The sequence below is a fragment of the Prinia subflava genome, chromosome 3 (assembly GCF_021018805.1).
Source record: "Prinia subflava isolate CZ2003 ecotype Zambia chromosome 3, Cam_Psub_1.2, whole genome shotgun sequence".
NCBI lineage: Eukaryota > Metazoa > Chordata > Aves > Passeriformes > Cisticolidae > Prinia > Prinia subflava.
This window is the reverse complement of record NC_086249.1, coordinates 88135404-88155935: the sequence shown is the minus strand read 5'-3', so window position 1 is coordinate 88155935 and position 20532 is coordinate 88135404. Positions and strand designations below refer to the sequence as shown.

The 20532-nt window shown below is 38.8% G+C and overlaps 1 protein-coding gene across 1 annotated transcript in view; it reads left to right on the top strand.

The window, feature by feature from the left end:
* Window positions 1–666: 666 nt before the first annotated feature.
* The window catches only part of MID1 (midline 1), a 239171-nt gene continuing 219305 nt past the window's right edge, over window positions 667–20532 (top strand). The window contains exon 1 of the mRNA XM_063392821.1: window positions 667–863. The gene's annotated coding sequence lies outside the window, so the exon portion shown is untranslated. The remainder of the gene's footprint in view (window positions 864–20532) is intronic.

Below are 20532 nucleotides of genomic sequence, written 5' to 3'. Positions count from 1 at the left end.
AAAAATACATGAAATACACGTGTCATTGCTCTGCAAAGTGCAGCATGGGCTTGTTCTTGGTACTTCCTCTATCTCTGTTTCCCTGTTTAGGTAGGGGTGTGTCTGTTAATATATTGCAATCACACATCTCTGACAAAGACAGGTCTGTCACCAAATGCTTAACTATTATATTGTACAGAAAATGAACCGGGAAAGAGTAAAACAAGCTTTTCTTACACTGCATCTTTCCATTGATACCAGTAATGCAATCTTCATTTTCCAACCTTTTCACATAATGCTTGATATATGATAGTCTTTCCATGGAAACTTCAATATTGTGGGAATTATTTTAACATTTTTAGAAGGTGTGTGCACAAACCTTTGTCACCTTGCAGTACACGCACATACCTTTGTCACCTTTACTTTTCTAGGATGAAAATGCAGGCTCAACGTTCTGTAAAATGGTCAAGTGTGTAATGTAATGTGAATGTAGTACTCAGTATTGCTATGGCTCTAAGTAATGGAATAACTCCATAGGTCCTAAAGTGCTGCAAGGAAACTGTTCTCCCTCTGAACACCCTGCACCACGCACTGCTAAGCAAACTTCAGCACTCGGACCCATTCGGTATCTGTGGAGTTAACTAAATTAAGCTTACTTCCAGTTAGCCTGTGTCACCAGGAATGCAATTTGTGTTTACCTATATAAGGCAGCCTGCTCGCCCCGGAGGAGCTCGGCGGGGCTGTCGGTGCCTGCGGAGGGGCGAGCGCTCCGCGGCGGGCGGGGCAGCGCCGGGCCAGCGCCGCGCCCGCCAGCCACGGCTGTCCCCTCTGCTTCGGCTCGGGAAAAGAGGAAAACACCGGCAGCGGGAAAAATGGAGGAGCAGGTACGTCAGGAGGATCCTCGCAGCCGGGGGGTGGCGGAGTCGCGGTGCGGGGAGGCTCGGAGCGGGGTTTGCCCCTCCAAGTGTTGCTCCCTCTAAAAGCGCTTGTGGGCTCCGTGGGGCTGCGAGCGGAGCGGGCGGTGCTGGGGAGAGCTCAGTAAAACTTATCTGACACTCCGGGTGCTCCCACGGCGGGCACACCTTGGTTATACTGCAGAGATTCCCAAACTTTCTTAGCGCGGATGGAACACGGATGTGAGCTGAGACTGGAAATAAAGCTGAGATGCTTTGCTCAGTGGGGTGAAACTCTGCAAATCCATGGTGTTATCATCCTGGTGTATCTGGGAAAAGAAATTCTTGGCATGTTTGTAATTTGTTTTTTTTTTTTTTTTTTTTTTTTTTTTTGTAATGTTAGAATGTACATTTTGCAAAAGATGCACTCATTTAGCACGTCTAGGGTTTTGGTGTGTTTTATTTGGATGTACGTGAATACAGCCAAATCACCATAGCTGGAATGTGCTTGTTACAATACAGGGAGTTCTTATAACAATAAAGATTCTGCAGTGAGTTAAAAAATAAACTTCAGGTACTGTTATAGGAAATGTAGGCTAAACAGGTTCTACTACAATAGGGATCACCCAATTCAAAACAAGTATTTGTATTTCTTAGGAAGTATTTGCACAGTGTGATAATATTTTTAAACAGGCTTTCATTAAATTCCTCACAAAAATGGAGAATTTTTTCTCTGAAGATTTTAGTCAAGACATAATGAAAAATGAAGTTAGAAACAGAATTCAAGTAGATCTCTAGCTGTAAGAATACTGGTGTGCAGTCTGTCAGGACAGTTACTTTTAAGTAGCAGCATGTTCACTGTGAAACTTTATTTAAGTTTTCTGCCATTATGGTGAAAAACATAGGAATGGAAAAATATTTTCACTTGATCTCTCAGAGTACCTTCTAAGAAAAAACAAATGCAGAGACCTAGTCAGAAACAGGTGGAGTGCATTTTCAGAATGATTTTTGTTTTTCTGACATTAGAGATTAATAGATATGTGATTCCTTTCCTCTTATTTTCATAGTTATCCATATTTATGTGTGCACAGGCATGTGAATGGACCCATTATGGGACATGTAACTACATCTTCCCTAGCAATCAAAGTGGGAATGTAAAAGATTATTTAAAAACTTCTTCCTTCTAAATGGCTGTAACTTTTATGAATTAATTTCTCACTGAGATTAGTAATACAATATTACCTGGTTAAAATTAATTCAGAATAAAGAATTTAAAGTCACTTGTGCTCACAGAGATTATCATTCATTTCTATGTAAGATTTTTGTTAAACTCCTGACTTTGAAAGTTGAGTGAGGTTTTAATGGGAATGACACAGGAAAACTATAGTAGTTTCAGTAGAGACTTTTACAGGAGCTTCAACACCACAAAGTACATAGCAAGTTCCTGAATATCTATTTCAGGGCTGAAGCTAATGGGTTCTTTGTGATGAATCATCTTTGGTTGTGGTGGAAGCCACCACAGCAAAGAAAGCAAGGCTGGTGGACCAGAACTGTAAATTTTACCTGTCACACTTCTCCTGGTGGTTTTGTGGAATATCTTTATTATTTTGAATTGAATTGGAGTACAGAGAAAGGACTTTTAACAGGGCTGTTAGTAAAGCATAAATTTAAAGGGCAAGAGAAAACTCCAGGGAAAAAAGGCTTTTAAATCACCTTTTCCAAGTCTCTGCAGGAAATTGCATTGCCCCCATCAGTTTGTCTAGCTATGTTGCAATCATTAATGGTATTTTGATTTCCCAGTGCCAAGCAAGGTAGAAGCGTGGTTCAAAGTCTCTGCAGGGTATTCTGGGCTGACATGAGCTTGCTGTGTCCCCGGACCTGGGCAGCCAGCAGTGAGGCAGGGCTGGAGCAGGGCTGGCCTGCCTGAGCCTCGGGGAGCCCATGGGTGTGACCCTTTCAAGGGACACAGGGGAGGGGCTGGCTCTCCTCCTTTCAGACACAGTGCCACCTGTCCCTGCCAGCCACAGGAGATGTGTAATGATGTGGCTTCAGGGGTTGCAGCATCAGGGGGTCCTGCCTAAAACCAAATTCTTTGCAGACCCGAAGTGATGGCTGGGAGATAGATCCCAGGGAAATTTTATCCTTGTTTACAGTGAGAAAAGAATTTCAAAGTAAATAAAATGCAAATTATTTTTATCCCATTTAAAATATAAGATTGACCTTGTGCTATATTGAAAATCACAAGAAAATACAGTGGCTATGACTGGGTGACCATTCTGTGGCCTGAGGTCCTGCAAATCACCCTGCTACCCTAGGCTTGGGCCTCTAACCCTTGTTAACAGATGCTGAGTTTTATTCACTGGTTAAAGAAGAAAGAGCTAAAGGCATTCTGACCCTGTTTAAAGATTTTTTTCATTCATTCAAGGATCCCTTTGTATCAATTTTAATGGCAGAACTGTGTTCATAGTGCAGTAATGGTGTTGCGCTGGACTGTTTATTTTGAGGACGAATCTGTTGAAGCCAGCTGAAGGCAATGAACACATCAAACCTGTGCATACACCTGTGGTGCCAGCTTCAGTTGTGTAACTAAGACTGAAGGAAAGCAGAAATCCTTGGACTTGATAGTATTGATAGTGAAACAAAATTATCTTCTGCCTTCCTGTTGTGTTACTGACGGGTTAATTCATGAGAACTATTAATAATTTGTCACTTTTAAATCAGAAAGTGCTTTATGTATTTAGCATATAGTATCATAATATTTTTTGTTCAGAAATGAGAGAACATACTAAATGTCTTCAATGTTTTTCCACATTTAGTAGTCTGCTCATGCTAGAAACAAAGTCAGGGCACTTTTTTTTGTAGGCTTGCTTGACTTACATCCATCACCTCATTTTTGCTTTCATTTTCTGATTTACATATAATTGGAAGCTGAATGCTCTCACACCTTGTCAGGAGGCAGTTTGGTTTATCATGTTTTTTCCTGATATCTTTACCTCATATCTTTACACATTCAATAAAATTAAAAAAAAAAAATACTAACTTTTCAAAGGTGTAACTGGAGAGCTTGAAATAATAAAAGAACATGTTGTACTAGTTGCATGCTCCCTTTACGATTTTGTTAAAGGCTTTGCCATTGCATCATGGTATCATTTTGTAGTGTAAGCATTTTACGTGGCGTGTGTGATTTCATTGCCCTTAAGTGACCTTAGTAAATTCCTTATTTCCCCTGAAGCACATACCTAATTGAAAATTGCCATCTGCAGTTTAAGAGCTCTAAGCAAGAGCTCTAAGAATAACTCAAGATGGAGATGGGTATCTAGAGAGCAGAGCAGAATCACTTTTTCTGTAGAATTCTGTATTGCATGAAGTAAAATACTTGCTTTGAAGATGAATGATAAGGAATTATAGGAAGGGCATCTTTATCTGTCTTCCCAGTTCATCTGCCTAATGCTGCTCTCCAGAGGTCATGTGATCCACCAGAAAGTGTGTGTTGCCTATTTTTTTTAAACCTTTTTCAAAGCTTGCCTCTCTTCTTTCAGCCTTTGGTAAATGTATTTGGAATTTAAAGTCAAAAATATAATTCCAAATCTGAGCTGGGCTTTCTAGTACAGCAGCTGTCTTCATCCTGCAGTGCCTTGCTTGGCTCTGGTGTGCCACTTTCAGGATACAGTTATGGTGATTGCAACCGCAACCTAAAAATGAGAAATGTCTGGCCTAGCATTGCTTTCATTACAACTCCTGTGAGCATAAGTGCTTAAGAGTCATGAAAATGAGGGAGGCAAAAAGCTGGACAGTGTGAAGCTGAGGAATGGCTTAGGAAGGCACTTTCTTAGATGAGAGAACATTAAAATGTGCTCTGGATTAGAAGTCTGTGACATCCGTGTATTTGTTCACTATTGTGTAACGAAATTGTTTAGGACAGGAAAAATGCAAGTATTTTAATTAAAAAGGGTTGGGGAATGTAAAGCATGAAAAGTCTGTGATGAGGATGTGAAGTTTTTATCCTGTCTTCCTGTGTGTTTATTCATTGCAAAAAGTTGAGAAAATGACTGGACTGAAAATTAAGCCTCCACAAATTCTCTAGTCCTGTGTTATCTCGCAAGTAGTCTTATTTAGGAAAGCTTAACCTTTAAATCTATTTTTTAAATTCCAAGTTATGTTTCAAAACCATTTATCAGCTTCGCAATACACACTTCTTTGAGACACATAAGGGGAAGGTATTAAAAATATGCAACCTGTGTTAAGGTCTGAATTTACCAGCTACTTAAGATGTATTTCCCTGCTGTTTTATTTTTTTTCTTTCATTAAAAATATTAGCATTAAATCTAGGTTTTGATGGTGTAGCAATTAATAAAGGAAAGACAAATATTTTATTGCAAAATTTTGTGTGATTCCATATTTTAATATTTTTTCATATTAAATATATTTTATGTTCAGCAAGATATCTAGAAATATATTTGAGTCTAAAAGTCTATACTAAGGCAGATGCATGCCTAATCTATCTATATCTATGACAGTAACACATCTTCAATTTCATGTGGATCTAATAACACTGCTGAATTTTTTAGTAAAGTTACTATTTTCATATGATTGTGTGCACAGAGACTGGAATAATTGGTACTTGCTTTTAGGTAAATCAGTTCATACTCAGGATTTTTCTTGAACAAATTGACATCTTCCATTTACGGGTTCAGTATGGGGTAAAAGTTCAGTTGCACTCTTTTCTTTAGTAGTTTTACTCAATGGTGTTTTTGTATTGATCCTCTGAAAGCTGGATTTAGGAAGATGGCATATTAAAAAAAAAAAAAAAAAAAAAGCAGTTGCTTTCATCAGATATCATTATATGAAGTTCAGCTTCATTTAGCATTCATGATGTTCACATTCACTGTTATAAAAGAAAGGCCATTTTTGACACCTTGTGCACAGATCCAGTCATTGCAATGGGCTTAGGGTGCTCTGCTTGGTGGCACACTGGATTGCAGAGTGCTCAGGGGTATCAGTCTGAAAGTGTCAGGACTTGTCTGCTGTGTTCCTCCAGTGAAACATGTGGTCCTGCTGCTGAGTTTCTAACATTTCTGCTTTGTAGCTGCCTAGCCGGGAAAATTCCATGTAAAACCTCAGATCCAGCCTCCTGAGGTGGATGTTTTTGGACAAATTGAATTTGAAACAACATGAATGAAACAACATTAATGTTCCTGCTGTGTTAATTCTGTAAAATGAGTAGTTGTTTTACTATGCTGTTCATGTCTTAGTTGTCTCCTTCATGGGAAATTCCATCTAATTATAGCTGGGGAGTTTAGGCATTAGCAGTTAGTTATGAATTTTTACCTTAGGTTCAGCAATCTACCCAGGGTGGTTTGGGGTATCCTGGTGGTTGTGTGTTCAAAGTTATGTAGCTGTGCTTAACACTCCAGTGGGAAGTTCTGGCCATGTTGCATTTTGCCTTTGATATCTTGCCATGCCACCACCATTAATGCAAGCTTAGACTGCAAACATCTGTTTGCTTTTATTGCACATGTGTTGCTTAAGATGTTCAGTTTTCAGATGATGTGAATCACTGGACGCAATAAGCATGTATGATTGGTGTAATAAATAAGCCTTAAGTTGTGTCAATAAAGTGCATGTCCTAAAAAATGCTATGTATGATGTACACAGAAAAGTGACAACTTTTCATAAGTATTTCATATTTAAGTGGGTTTTTAATAGTTTGGAGGAAGTAACATAAATGTCAGTACAGAAGGAAAGATTGTATGCATCCATATGTCAGACAAAGATGATGAGATCAGAGAAATGCACCTGATAGGAAACAAAATGATGAAAGCTCTATATCCTCCATTCTAGAATCTCACCATATTTATGGCATGACTGGAACACTTGTAAGAAAAAACATGCATTTTGGTATCCCTACATATAATCTAGAGTGTTCTCTTTAACGAAAATGTTACCTGGATTTGGAAATAAGTTTAGTTGTTGATTTCAGCAGTACCCCATAGGTACATTGATGCTTCAGAGACCTGCCATGTTGATTCTAGTGTGTATCATTCCACATTGCTGGAATGCACAACAGGATTACTTTGGTTTGGATTAACGAAAGTGAGTGAAATGACTTACAGTTGTTAGCTTGTGTTTTAATTTTGGAGGTTAAGCTAATGTGCCTTGAAGGTTTAATTCATATGTTTCTGTATCATGAGGAGTCCAATTTGGACATTTTCTCTGCCACATGAGAACTAAAGCAACAAAACACAAGGAGAAATGGAAGATTACAGTTGAGCAGAACCATCAGCTGGAAGGTCTTTATTCCCCCACAGACATTTTAAAGTTGGTATGCAGATTTGCTATAATATAATAAAAATTAAAACAAAAAGCTCTCTAGAAAGGGTTTGCAAAACCAAAAAGTTTAATTGATGGAGTCAGTATCATCTGCCAAGTTTCCAGTACAACACCCAGGCTGAGGGAGGTAGGACTAAATTTGAAAGTTATTTCTCTAGCTGGCAAGCTGGTCTGAAATCAAGAAGATATAATTGAATCAAAAGAAGCGTTTCTATAGTCAGAGAAGAAAATATAATTCATTTCTAGAAAATGAGGAATAATTCAGTCAGCAGGAGTATCTATGGGCTACTTCAAATTGGAAAATGAATGCAAGTCACTGATGAGGCAAAATGCTGAAATGTGAAAGCCATTCTGGGAGTCATTACTGAAGGCATTATGAACAAGAGGATGAGAGGTAACCATTTTGGCCTGTTCTGTTGTGATAAACAGAAATCCTGAATTGTTCACTCAGTTTTATACATGATGCTTTAAGAAATACACAAACAAACTGGAGAAAAACTAATGTAAAGCAAACCAAAAATTGTATTAGGGAAATAGATTGCAGGAACTGAGTGTGTTTTATTGCAAATCTGTATTCCCAGTGTGTCCTGCACAAGCAACTTACGAACAAATATTCTGTCCCTCTGCCTTCACACAGAGGTCCAAGGAGGAGCTGAGCTTTTCCTGCTGCCCACTGCTGCCTTCATGATCAAAAGGTGAACACATCCAGTTGCTGCAGCTACCCCCAAATCTGGCAACTCATGGGTTTTCCTATCAAAGTGCTACTTGCATGAGCTCAGCTTGGTGAATTGCTTAGAAATCTCTATAAATGAGAATAAATAACATAGACATGGTTATAAATGTGACATCAATTTATTGTTCTTCGTCTCTGAGGATGGAACAAAAGGCAATTTGCAGTAATGGTGGGTTTCATTAGATTCTAGGAAGAACTCTACAGTGGTATTTAGGCACTGTGATGGGTTACCCAAAGAAGCTAGGTCAGTCTTTGGAGGCTTTTCAGGCTGAACAAAATATTCTCTGTGGAGGATCTAAGTGTAGCTGATCCTCACAGTGAGCAGGAAATGATTCCACAAAGACGTTTGCATACTTACAACTGTAGTTGCTTGCTATGACTTTGGCTGTCTCCCTAGCATGAAATCTGGAAATATTTCCCAATTTCATATCCCAACCTGCCTCATGTCCATGTCCCAACACATTAGCAGTGTTTAAGCTGGGCCTGCATTTTTTTTCATGTCCCCCTTATGCCTCCAGTTTCCTCACTCTAACCAGGTGCCAGCAGATCAGCAGTGACACTGGTGTCCCACAGCTGGCCCTTGCCTGTGAAGAAGAGCTGCTTCAGCCTCTTTACTGATTCCAATACCCACTGCTTTAGAATTTGGGACCTCTGAATGACTGTGTCACTTGAGCTTCTACCCAATTATTAGTCTAAAGAGTTATTGCCAAGACTCCCATTTTAACATTAGCATTTAGTAACAACAAATACACGAGAGATTACATGAATGATTATAAAACCTAATAAAATCATGGTAAGAGTGTGAATAGTTATATGAACAAAAACCACTGCTATTAACTCTAAAAAATACACTCCTTTTTCTCTTGCTATGTAGATCTTGTGGTGTAGCCATGAAAACTGGAACAGCACAATCTCTGTCGATGTAAAGTAAGCAAGAATGTTACTGTAAATAAATGTGGGGATTATGTTAATGGAGGAGAGGAAGCTGTTCTCCTCAGTGGTGAATCTAAGTAGGAGGTAGATTGGATGGTGACATGACAAGGTTCTTGTTGGAGAACAAATTTGGTTTGTTGTGTAAAATGTGTTATTGATGTGCTGTGGGCAACTAATGAGTCCATCTCCTCTGTCTTGTGTGGCAGTGCTGAGTCATTGATTACAGTCAATCGATGCTGCTCACTGCAGTGCTGTATCCATTAATCTCTCTGTGAGAGTACAAGGCATAGCATTCAATCAATAAGGTCCCAGATTAAAGGCAATGATCCAGGAAAAGGAGAATGTAAAAAATAGAAAAACAGGGAAATGGAAGCGAGTATAATTTCTTCTACTTGATACTTCCCCATAACCTTCTCATGAGTCAGTATTTCTAAGGTTAGCTACATTGTGAAATCGTGATTCATGAGGTTTGTTTACTAAATGAATTCCTTAATGATGGTTAAATTAATTTTTTGTGTCTAATTCACAAAAAGGCCAATGCTGAACTGTTGACCTTCCTAAAACTGGAAAATGATCTCATATTGTGATTTGGTGAATGTTTTTAGTAGCACTAAACCTTTTTACTTCTCACAGTCATCCATTTGAAGCAGTTTATCTGCTCACTTGTCTTTGAATACTTCACTCTGATTTGGAGGAGGGTGCAAAGGTGTTAGAGCAGAGGTATCTGCTGAAAGAACAATCTGCTTTCTACCACACTGTTCAAAGACACCTCTCAGTGTCAGAGCCTGAATGTGCTTCACTCCTTGTCCCATAGCTGGGGCTGTTCTTCGGAAGTTTTTTCAGGCCAGTGTTTAGCCAGAGTGGAGAGACTGTCACTGTGAATTTCACAGCTCTCTGGCCAAAGACTGTGTGGTTGACTGGGGACTCCATCTTGCAAAAGGGATGCCATAATGCATTCTGTTCATTCCTGTTGGAAACTTACTGTCTTCCACAGTGGTTTCTGTCTTAATTCAATCCTTATTCTGGACACAGAAGAAAGGAACGTTGTCTCAGGCAGCCAATGTGTAACTGTTAGGAAAAATACTTGGTTTGTGATGGCAATAATTACCACAACCATTAATTACTGTATTTTCAAGAGAGAAGCATATTATTTCACATTCATAGACAACATCACTCTCTTTCTGAGGTTTAGAAATTTTCCATCTAAAAATAATTTGCAAAAATTAAATTCAACTAGGCTACTAAAATATTCAGTAATTTTAAGCAACTGTGTGGCTGTATGTCTATTCTAACCCAGCTTTTGACGTATTGCCTAGAGGGAAATACTCTTTAAAATGTTTGGACAGACTACATCTAAAGGTAAAGCTTGTTTGAAAGATGACATTCTTCTAAACAAGGTTCAGTATTTCTCCTAGATCAGGATTGGGTCAATGGCTTTTCATGGCATTATATTCTGAAAAAGAAAATCTGAACAGTAATGTGCAAATATGGAACCAATATTCAACCAAAAAACATTCTGTACTTTCTAAAGAGCCATGCCTCAGCATTTTTGCTCCACTGAAATAACTTAACACTAGATTGAGAAAGATGTGTACTGTAGCCTAGGTTTTGCTGGACTTCAGGGTGTGGGATGTGTGATGTTAAGCCTTGACTGCTGTGCCTGTTGCAGTCACTTCCTCAGATCAAGACCTACAACATCTCCCTTACAGGAGTTCATGGGCTGCCCTCTTCTCATATCCAGAAACTTCACTAACTTTCTTCAGTGCCAGTGCATTGTTTCATTTGCTTGCAATTTTCTTCCAAGTGTGGTTGCTAGTTACTATTCTCTCAAGAGCTGGACAAAGCTCATTGATTTATAAGCCCAAGAAGAGATGTTTTCGGTTTTATCTATCTTTTTATTTCTAACTTGCCCAGGAAATGCAATATCTGTGCTGGAAACCTTCCCTCTCCTAAAGAGGCAGTGCTATGGCCAGGAGGTGATATATCTGTGTGAATATAAACTTACTCCCTCCTAGAGTGCCTGTGTCACTGGAAGAACAATGTCACAAAAATCAGGACTGTGTGGTTCTCCGGGGTGAGCTGCCACCAAAGGAGGGGGGTACCCTGGCTTGTGGGCCTAACTAATGTCAGTCTTACATTTTACATTATGAGGATGCTGACCCAAAAAGCAAGGATGTTTTTCTGCCCACATGGAGACTGTGAATGTGACAGATGGAAAACTAAGACTAAATTAAAACAGGTTTTCAAAAGTCTTAAAAGCTCCATGTAAAGGTAGGTGCCTCCATAGGTTTCTGGCACTTTCATTAACTTGGGTCTCTTGAATTATGAATAGGTGGAGATAGCAACTAGGTACTGAGATGTTTGTATAAGCATATAACCTAATTTGTCTTTTTCTTGGATTTCTAAAAAACAGTTTTGTCCAAATTAATCAGTCTTTCACTGTAACTGTTTGGTACAGAGTCTGAAGAAGTCACTGTTGTTTACCCCTGGTTCCTAGGCCTTGTGTTTAAGTCACTGCTTGTTTTTAAGTAGAGGGTGAATGGGGAAGTATTTCTTGTGCAAAGTGCTGGGAAGGTGGCAGTGTTACACTTTCCCATCTAGGAGAGACTCTTCCCAAGGCCCATTCCTCTGTGTCCTTGAAATCATGTGCTCCAGCTCCCTTGTAGCATTCTTCCTGCTGATACATCAGCTGTAGCTAAGGATTCCTTTCTCAGAATGATCAGCATTTCAAAGCAGTAATATCAGTCTGCCTGCAATTCCTGGGGGAGAAAGGGTTACCTATGCACTATGGGGAGCAGAGAGTCCTGTGTTCTTGGGACCACAAGATTTCAAGGCTCTGAACACATAAATTAAAAGAACAGTCCATTCTATTGGACTGACCTAATTTTTAAAACTTGCAGGTGATATTGAAATCTCTCTCTATTATCAAAATTCATCAACAGTAGCAAACACATGTAAGAACTGGAGGCAATTTCTCTATTGTTTCCTGTATTCACTTTTGAATATAAATCCCACCACTGTTTTCTCATGCTCTCAGATGGGTAGAACTTTTTTCTTATGTACAGTGGTAACCACTAAAGTTTATGTTGAACATTTGTAAATGAAGCATAACTTTTCTGTTCTCAATTGCACTGATTTAATTTGTCTTTTAAATTTCTGTGAAACTGCAGGGAGAAAGGAGCTTTTAAGATACTATAAAAAATGAAAGGATCTTGCCTTTTTCTGTTATAACTTGTTAGAAGCCCACACTTGGTTTTGGACAAAGGATTCCAGAGAGCTGGCTTCTCTCCAAAGTGACTTCCAACTTTATTCTTAAAGGAAGAGATCCCAGGTGCAGGAGACTGAAGTAATAGGAGATCTAATATTAAGACTGTCAATTTTTTTTCTTCTATAGCATGTTTCTTTTTTCTGCCTAATGTAAGATAACTATAATTACAATCTAATTTACAATTGCAATGGTAAGCACACTTTCCTTTTGACTCTTCAGGTGAAAAAACTGCTGTGCTGAACCCCACTGTTCATATGTCCACAAAAAGACAAAACATTTTTCTGTTTCAAGACAAATTCTTCACCATATATGTTGTTCTAGAATTAAGATGCAAGCTAATAAACTGAAGCAATAGGTGATGTGGTGTTGCTTTTGCAGTGCATTGTTTATCTGCTATAAAGAAAAGTGGTTATAAAGAACACAATCGTCTGAAAAGATTACAAAAGCACAAAAGAGGAATTATTTACAGTATTTCATCCCAGCATGTATCAAAAAGGATGTTGAATGAGTATTACAGAAGCATTCAAACAGCACTGATCAGCACACAGAAATTAATGGTTTATGACAATTTTTTGGAGAGATCTGTATCCAATTATAAATTCCTCTTCAGTTTATGACTAACATTTATGGAGTAGTCTTTCGAGGGAAGTGGTAAAGCACTGTGTACTCAACTGTTGGCAAATGAGGTCTGCAAAATGTTTGAGGGCTCTTCAGAAAGCAGATCTGAGAGGAGCAGTGCTGTGGATGTGATGACATGGTGGAGTTTCCATGTCTCAGTTCTGACTTGCATTTTGACAGTTGTGCTGATGCAGAAGCACCAGGTTGTGCCAAGTTTACAGCATTCAGGGTAAATTAACTTCCCCCTCCAACTCTATTATTAGAGAATTTTCAGACTGAGGTGCTTTTTTTGTTGTATTTGATTTGAAAATAGGTATACATTTGAGATTCAGGGGAATTGTGTTACAGTTTAACCAGGAATGCAATCACTGTTCAAAGCACAAGAAACAACAAACTCTGAAATAGCAAATGTCCCACCAATTACATGACTGATCTGTGTTGTGAGAAAGAAAAAAGATGATAGATGTGGTGCCTCTATTACATAGGATGACATTAGAACCCACTGTGGGCTTTGTAGCTTGCCTAGAAACAACATCTCAGCCAGTTACTTGGAAATATGGCAAATAGCCATATTCCATATTTGCTCAAACCCCAGAGAGTTATTTAGATTTTTCTGGTTTGTGTTGTTCTATTATTTTTTCATCTACTGTTTTTGGTTGAAAGCATGAGTTGGTCAAAACATTTTCTTGGAAGGATTGATTGACAACACCTCTACTGTAAAAAGGCTCTTCAGTGGAGGAGGTGCAGAGAAGCTGGCTTCAAAAGTGCATATGAATTTGCTCTGATTCAGTCTCTCAGAGTCATATCAAATTATTGACAATATGAGATTTTAACCCTGAGTCTGTCATATCTTGAATACATGACCCAGTCCCTTGCTTGTTTGAGTTCCTTCTGACAGCTTCTAATGTATATTTTGTGTAATAATCATACTTATTTTTTTCAGAAAAACTCAAAGCACACATCTCAAGTGATTTTTGTAAGTACTTTATCAGAGTCTGAAGTGAGTCTTCCTTTCTGTTGTCTTTCTCTGCTTCAGGTCATCATAAATTTACCTAGGTGTATGATGAGGCATTTCTGAAAGGAAAATATTTTTGTCTAGTTTTAACTTAGTCCATATAAAGGATTTTGTCCAAAAAGTAATTTTTCCTGTGCCTCCTTTCTTTGCAGTAACTTAAAAAAAAAAAAAAAAAAACCTAGTCTTTTGGAATTATGGCATGATGAAGCAGGCAAATGTGGTCCTATAAGGAAAGTAGCCCTGCAGCAACTGCTCTACAAGGAAACTTGAGGGGACCTTGTTTTATGTCAGACTGGTACAAATGGCAGCTTCTTAAACAATGCTGTTATGTTCCTGGAACATGTTCAAATGGCTTTTAATGTGGGGGCCCTTAACCGTGTGAATTACCAGCTTTACTCTTATGATCTACCACTCAAAAGTGACTGGATTAATAACAGGGCACCGGTGTCTCTTTTGAGCCCTTTCTTTTGAATAGGATGGCATCCTGAGCTATCCACAGCTTCATCAGCTTCTGTCCTTGTCTGGGGCCCTGAGCATTTGTCCTCACTTACACAGATGTTGTTTTTGCTCAGGCTGCGGTTCTCTTTTTTAAGAAACCTGACCACTCTTTGCTGAAAGCCTGCTTATTTGGTAAACTCGACCTCTGGCTAAGCAAAGCTTGTAGCCTGTTAGAAATGAGGTTCTTTGAATGTAGCAGCTTTACCTGTTGTTTTTGAGCTGTGTGCAGGCATGGCCATACTGAGAAAAGTAGCACATTACTCCCACTGCAACGGGGTGCTGTGCCTACAACGAGGGTGTCTGCACCAGCTGCATAAGAGATCTGTGATGAGTTCATATCATGGCCAGTTTTACAGCATTAAAGGACTTTCTCTCAGAACTAAGTGGTGCAGGGAAATTACATATCTTGCACACAAAGTTTCGGTGTTTGATAGTTAGAAAGGACTCAAGTTTATTGTGAATATTACTTAATATGTTAGGTTACGTGGACCAGAACAGGGATCTAAGGACCTGAACTTGCAAATATTTACACACTTGCTTTGCTTGACTGTGTAGTATAGCCCTGTGTAGGTTAGTAGGTCTCTCATGACAATAAAAGTAATCATGTAAGAAGGTCTTCTTGGAACTGAAGCCTCGTATTTAATTCTCAATACATCAGAAAACCAGTGAAGAGTATTGCAGGACAGCTTAACAGACCATATTGACAGCTAGATGATTTTGTTAATCTGAATTTTGGACAGATGGCAAGGAGTCTATATATTGTAAACTGAAAATATCAGAGTAATACCTCCCTGTAAGCATAGCAAAGTGTCACTGCAAGGATGCAGAAAGACTAGAACACAGAATATTTTACAGATGTTCCTTTTCCCTTTTGCTCTTCCCACTGTTCTGATATTGCCCTTCCCACAGTCTTGAGATTGACCCAAAAATATTTTGACAATGTTAAAAGTTGTTCGCCTCCCTTTACCTATCACAATTTGCTAACCAGCATTTTCATGCAAGATTTGAGGTGGAATGTTGTAAAATTATGTGCTTTTAGTCTGTAAAACTCTGGACTCTGTCCAACAGACCGTTTTTATATGGCCTGGATCCTTTTCAGACAAACAGGATCTGTACCAGGGTGCAAAATTGTAGACAACTGATGCATTCTTTAAAATAACTACAAGTTGGCTCACTGCCTTTTCTGGGAGTCTGTCAAGACTCCCCCACTGGTGCCTAGGAATGTATTTTTGAAACAGGAATTGCCAGGAGTGCCAACAAAGTAACAAGTTTAAAGGTAAACTTTCTTTCCTGCGGCAGTTTGAGAATTTCTTTGTAACTTACTGGCCTTCTAAGTAAAATGGGTAGGGCACTTAATCCTTCTCAATCTACATATCTGTTATCTCAGCAAATAAATATTTTTATGATTTATAAAAGGCAAATGTACCACGAGGGTTTTTTTTTTCTCTTTAGTGGTAGACCAGCTTCCTAAATCTGTGATGTCATTGCAAAATTTGCAATTTAGAAATTTGTTACTTGATATGTGCAAATTAGTTCAATCAAAACCTTCTCCAGAAATCTTCAACTGTGGGTAGCAACTCCTGTGTATCCATCTGGGTAAAACTACTCCATCTCCTTGCAAGCATTTATTAGTTGCATTATTTCCCTGCTTCTCCACATTTTTGTCCGGTGTTTTTAAACCCAGAACTTCTGGATCTTCACTGTTCTCTGTCCTTTACCTGATGGGATCACCTTTAGCTCCTTCCATGAGGCATCTGTTCTTCACCTTAGCTGTGGCAGTAGCATATGAAAGGTTTTATCTGTCTCCACTCTTGGATTCAGCTAAGAGATACTTCAGGCAAGGAGAAAAGTACAAGTGCTGGTGGTAGCATAGGTAAGAGGGGGCTGGATATGTTCTTTTTGTTCTCTCCAAGGGAAACAGGCAGGTCTCTCAGCTGTCAGTGAGAAGAGGGAAGGCTCATAGCCAAGGGTCTTCTGCAGAAGAAGAAAATGATGAGTGACAGCTGCTTTTTCCCTGACGAGTTAGCAAGGGAAAATTGTTCTAGATTATCTTCCATCAACGTGTCCTTTTAGACCTCAGGTGGGAAATTTGGCAGGACTCTTACAAATATACCTGCTTTCCATGAAGCAGCAGTTTGACTCAACTCTCCTTGCTCGACAGCAATACTAGGGATGCTAGCAGAGACTGAGTGAACAGTGCCAGTGATGTTGAATAGAAAGGGTGTCATATTTAAACTCATACCATTTTTAAAATTCCAAACTTACCTCAAGGAAATTGTGTGAGTGCATGGTGATTTTTGTCCTGAGGCTGGCAGGGGAAAGGTTGGAGTCTTTGGTACTGTTAGTTCTACAAGTGTCCTGCCTATTAGAGCAGTGAATGGGATGTGGCAGTAGCAACATCACAAAATTATATCCCAAATGTACAGGCATATGCATGACAAAGCTTCTCACAGATAAGAAAGGTTGCCTTGGAGAAAGCCCTCTTTGGGTTTCTAATGATACATATTGTGGCTCTAGAAAAATACACAAACTCAGGTTGCCTTTAAAAGTTTAGGAATGGTGTAATCAAAGAGAACATTTGCAGAAGTGTTTAGGTTTTTTGGTTCCTCTAAATAATAGAGAAAGGTACAGTCTACTGCCAAAAAACTGAGAAATATAACAGCCCAGCTGCTTGCCAGCATTTATTATGCCTTAGGAGACATTCCTTTTTGTTCTTTTTCTTCTGAATATAACTCAGGTTTGATGAAAGTAATTATACCTTTGCACTGGCCCTGGCTAGAATAGAATAGATTTTTCTTTTCATAGAAGCTCTGTGTTTCAGAATTTTGACTGAAATAGAACTGATAACGTTCTCAGTACTTTAGCTGGTGCAGAACAGTTTTGTACAGCAGGGAGGTCTCCCCTGTTTCTCACTCTGACACTCCAGTGAGTAGATTGAGGGTGAGGGTTCACAACCAGGCAGATGACCTGAACCAGGCAAAGAGATATCCCATGCCATATAAAGTCATGCCTCTCAATAAAAGGGAAAATAGGGAGATATAGGGTATAAATCATCTTTAGCTCAGGAACTCTCTAGGCATCAGTCTACCCATGGGAAGTGGTGAGTGACTGCTTTTGCATTGCTTGTTTTCTCCAGTCTTCCTCCCCCTTTTCTTTCTTATTCAATTATATTTTTATTTGTTTAATCTTTTGTGTTTTCTTGGTTTTTTATCTTTTTTCCTTTCTTCTTCCCTCATCCAGTGAGAGTGGTGAGTGAGTGACTGGTGCTTACATGCCCACTGGTGTTAATCTGCAACAGCCATACTTTGTAGGATTGAGCTGCTCATCCCTAGAAGATTTTGGTATCATCCTTATCTTGATGTATCCAAATCTTCTGATTTGCACTCTTAAAAAAAATAAATGTGCAGATGGAAATATACAGGTTTGTGTGTGCATCAGTCAAAGAGAAGGAAGACAACTGCTGAAGTGGAGCCCAGCTGAACAGTCTTTTCGTATTAGCAGTCCTTTTCCATTCAAAAGCACTTTGATAACAATCTCCAGCAAAGGGCAAAACACTTTCAGAGGCTTATTTTAAAATGAGAATGGGACTCCTATATTTATGGAACTAACTTTGGATTCCTTTAAGTCCAAAGGTGCCTCACAAGCAGGCCATCTTCCATACATTTTTATATTTTTCCTTCCACCCTTCAAATTGTTATCTGTTTGGGGTTTTAAAAAATAAAAAAGATTTTGGTTATGTCTGTATTCATTAAATGACATCATTTTGCTCCATTAAACTATAGCAGTTTAAATGGATAAAATCTAGATAAGCAGATTTAAGAGGAACATTTGTTGCTGGGTAGTCATCTTAGATTTCAGCCTTTTTGCAGTGTGATTGTAAGAAAGACAAGGAGAGTCTGAAAGCATATTCTTTAAAGTAGTAACATTAGTCATTTTTGAGCACACTTTCTAAGCACTGTCAAGTCAATGATCTGTTTCAAAGCCTGAAAACCAAAGTTGACAATTCTTTTCATTGTTTATAGAGTTATAGAGGAAAGATATGCTTTGAATTATGTTTGAAAAAATCTTAGAATAAATAGGGGTGTGACTTGGCCCTCAGTTCCATTGAGCAGAAAGAGAAGCTGTGCATACACAATAAAATACAGAATTTGAATCTTTACTTCATGAGGGAGACAAATGAAATTTCCATGCTTCTTTGGTCTTTTACAAGTTCTGTATAATAATCATAACAGGAAGTGCTGTAAGTTTCCATAGGCTTTGAGGATAACTATGTAAAAATAAAATGTAACTGAAACAATATGGAAATCCTTATTAATAAACTTGATTAATTTGATTGCTAATTTTTATTAAAGTACCCTCCAAACTGTAGAAAAGAGGGGTTTTATTTAAATATTTAAAATAAAAACATAATAAGTAGTAAAAAGGATTTTCTGCCTGAAAGTAAAATGAGTATCCCTTTATTTTTTTATATACTTTTCTTTTCCCCTGTGAATTACCCAACATATTAAGCAAGCACAATGAAAGAATGTTTCTTGCAGTGTTTCAGCAGGAAATATGTAGCTTTGGCTGTATAAAATGACAGTGCTCAGGAAGGTGAATGTATTGAATTACTCCATTAATAGAAAGGAGACAGTATTACAGTAGTTTTCCCCAGGGCACCGAGTTTCACAGGTGCTGTAATCATGGTGGGCTACAATGATAGTACTGTAAATGTAAAAATAACAATATGCAATTAGATGAATTTTTGTGTGAAATGTGATAAATCAAGGAGTGGAATTTGTCAGACATCAATTCCCTAATAGCAAGAATGTTTATCTAAACCACAAAAACCTCACAGCTGAAATCACTATTTTTTCATGTTTTCACTCAGTTCACAAGAGAAATATTAACAGCACACTTCAGAGAAAGAAGCCTTTTGGTCTCTTTTTGCAGTCATTAAAAAGCACTTGTTAGGTAGGCATGCTTTTGGCAATATCTATACCCTCATTTGCATGCTTTCTGAAAGCTGTCATTTTATGAGTGAAATGACACTACCTGTCATTTATCTCCCAGTTTGGGAAGGGTAGAGTTGAGAGATAATTAAGGGAACTCTTGCAAAGATTTCTGCCCACCCATCATTCTTTGTCCGTGGGAAGTGTTTCTTGGGAGAGGATGCTGGTGTTAAATGAGGTATACTTTCTGGGTATCACTGCATCTTCTTTGGTAATGTTACAAAATGTGTTGTTGAGAAACTGTAACTCTGCAGTGGTAAAAACATTACCTTAACCATGACCTGATACTGGAAATCACAGTTTTCCTGAGAATCACACTTTCTTCAGGAATTTAAATATTGTAGGTCCTAATTTCCTGTTTGCTAAAGAGAGGTGTTTGTTTTCAAATATAGAAGTAAAATTACCAAATGAGTAAGCACAGAAATGTGTTGTGACTGACCCTTGAGCAGTGATGATCTGGCCATAAGGAGGTGCCCTAGAAGCACGACTGAAGTCCCAGAGAGCTGCAGCTGGGCTGTGCCAAGACAAGATGCCTGTCCCAGTTTGGAGAGATCGTTCCTGCACTGATGGTACAGGCCAGGATGGGACCCTCAGCTCAGGAGCTAAAATGTCTGCAGCATCTTTTTGGGTGCATATAAGTTCAAAGTCTGCAGTGTGCAACCCCTGAGCCTGTTGGAGCCTGTCTTCTTAGCACCTTTCCTGGGCTGAGGGAAATCTTCATACGTGTGACTGCTCTGCAGCTTCCTCTGGTATTTACTCAGTGGGTTGTCAGGTGAACTTGACCAGTGGGGTAACGAGTCCATAAGCACAGATGAGGCACACTGATTAATAAAAGTAATATTTATATTTTGCAGCATTAACACTCTTCAGAGATTGCTATGTTTTTGTCACAAAGGAGCTAAAAATTTTACCTTTTTTCTTTGTTTTCCTTCTTTTTGAACTTGATTCCCACTGAAGAATGAATGATTAAACTGATATGGAAGTTCCCCCTATCAAAACACCAGACAGGGCCTCTCCATTTTGTTTTCCTCTTCATGGTGTGTCATTCAACTACATAACATTAATTTTTGTTATTCTGTTGAGTGCTCTGCAGACTCAGGTTTGCAGTACAGAGATTCAAAGCTTGTTGCTATGTCTCCTGTTCTTGTGACTCACTCTGGCAGCCTGGGCCGTGGAGAATGAGGTGCTCTAACTCTCCAGAGGCTGTATGATGCCAAGAGTGCGGAGGCAGAGCTCAGATCCCACTAGATACAGTGCCCCTGGGTTATTTGCCC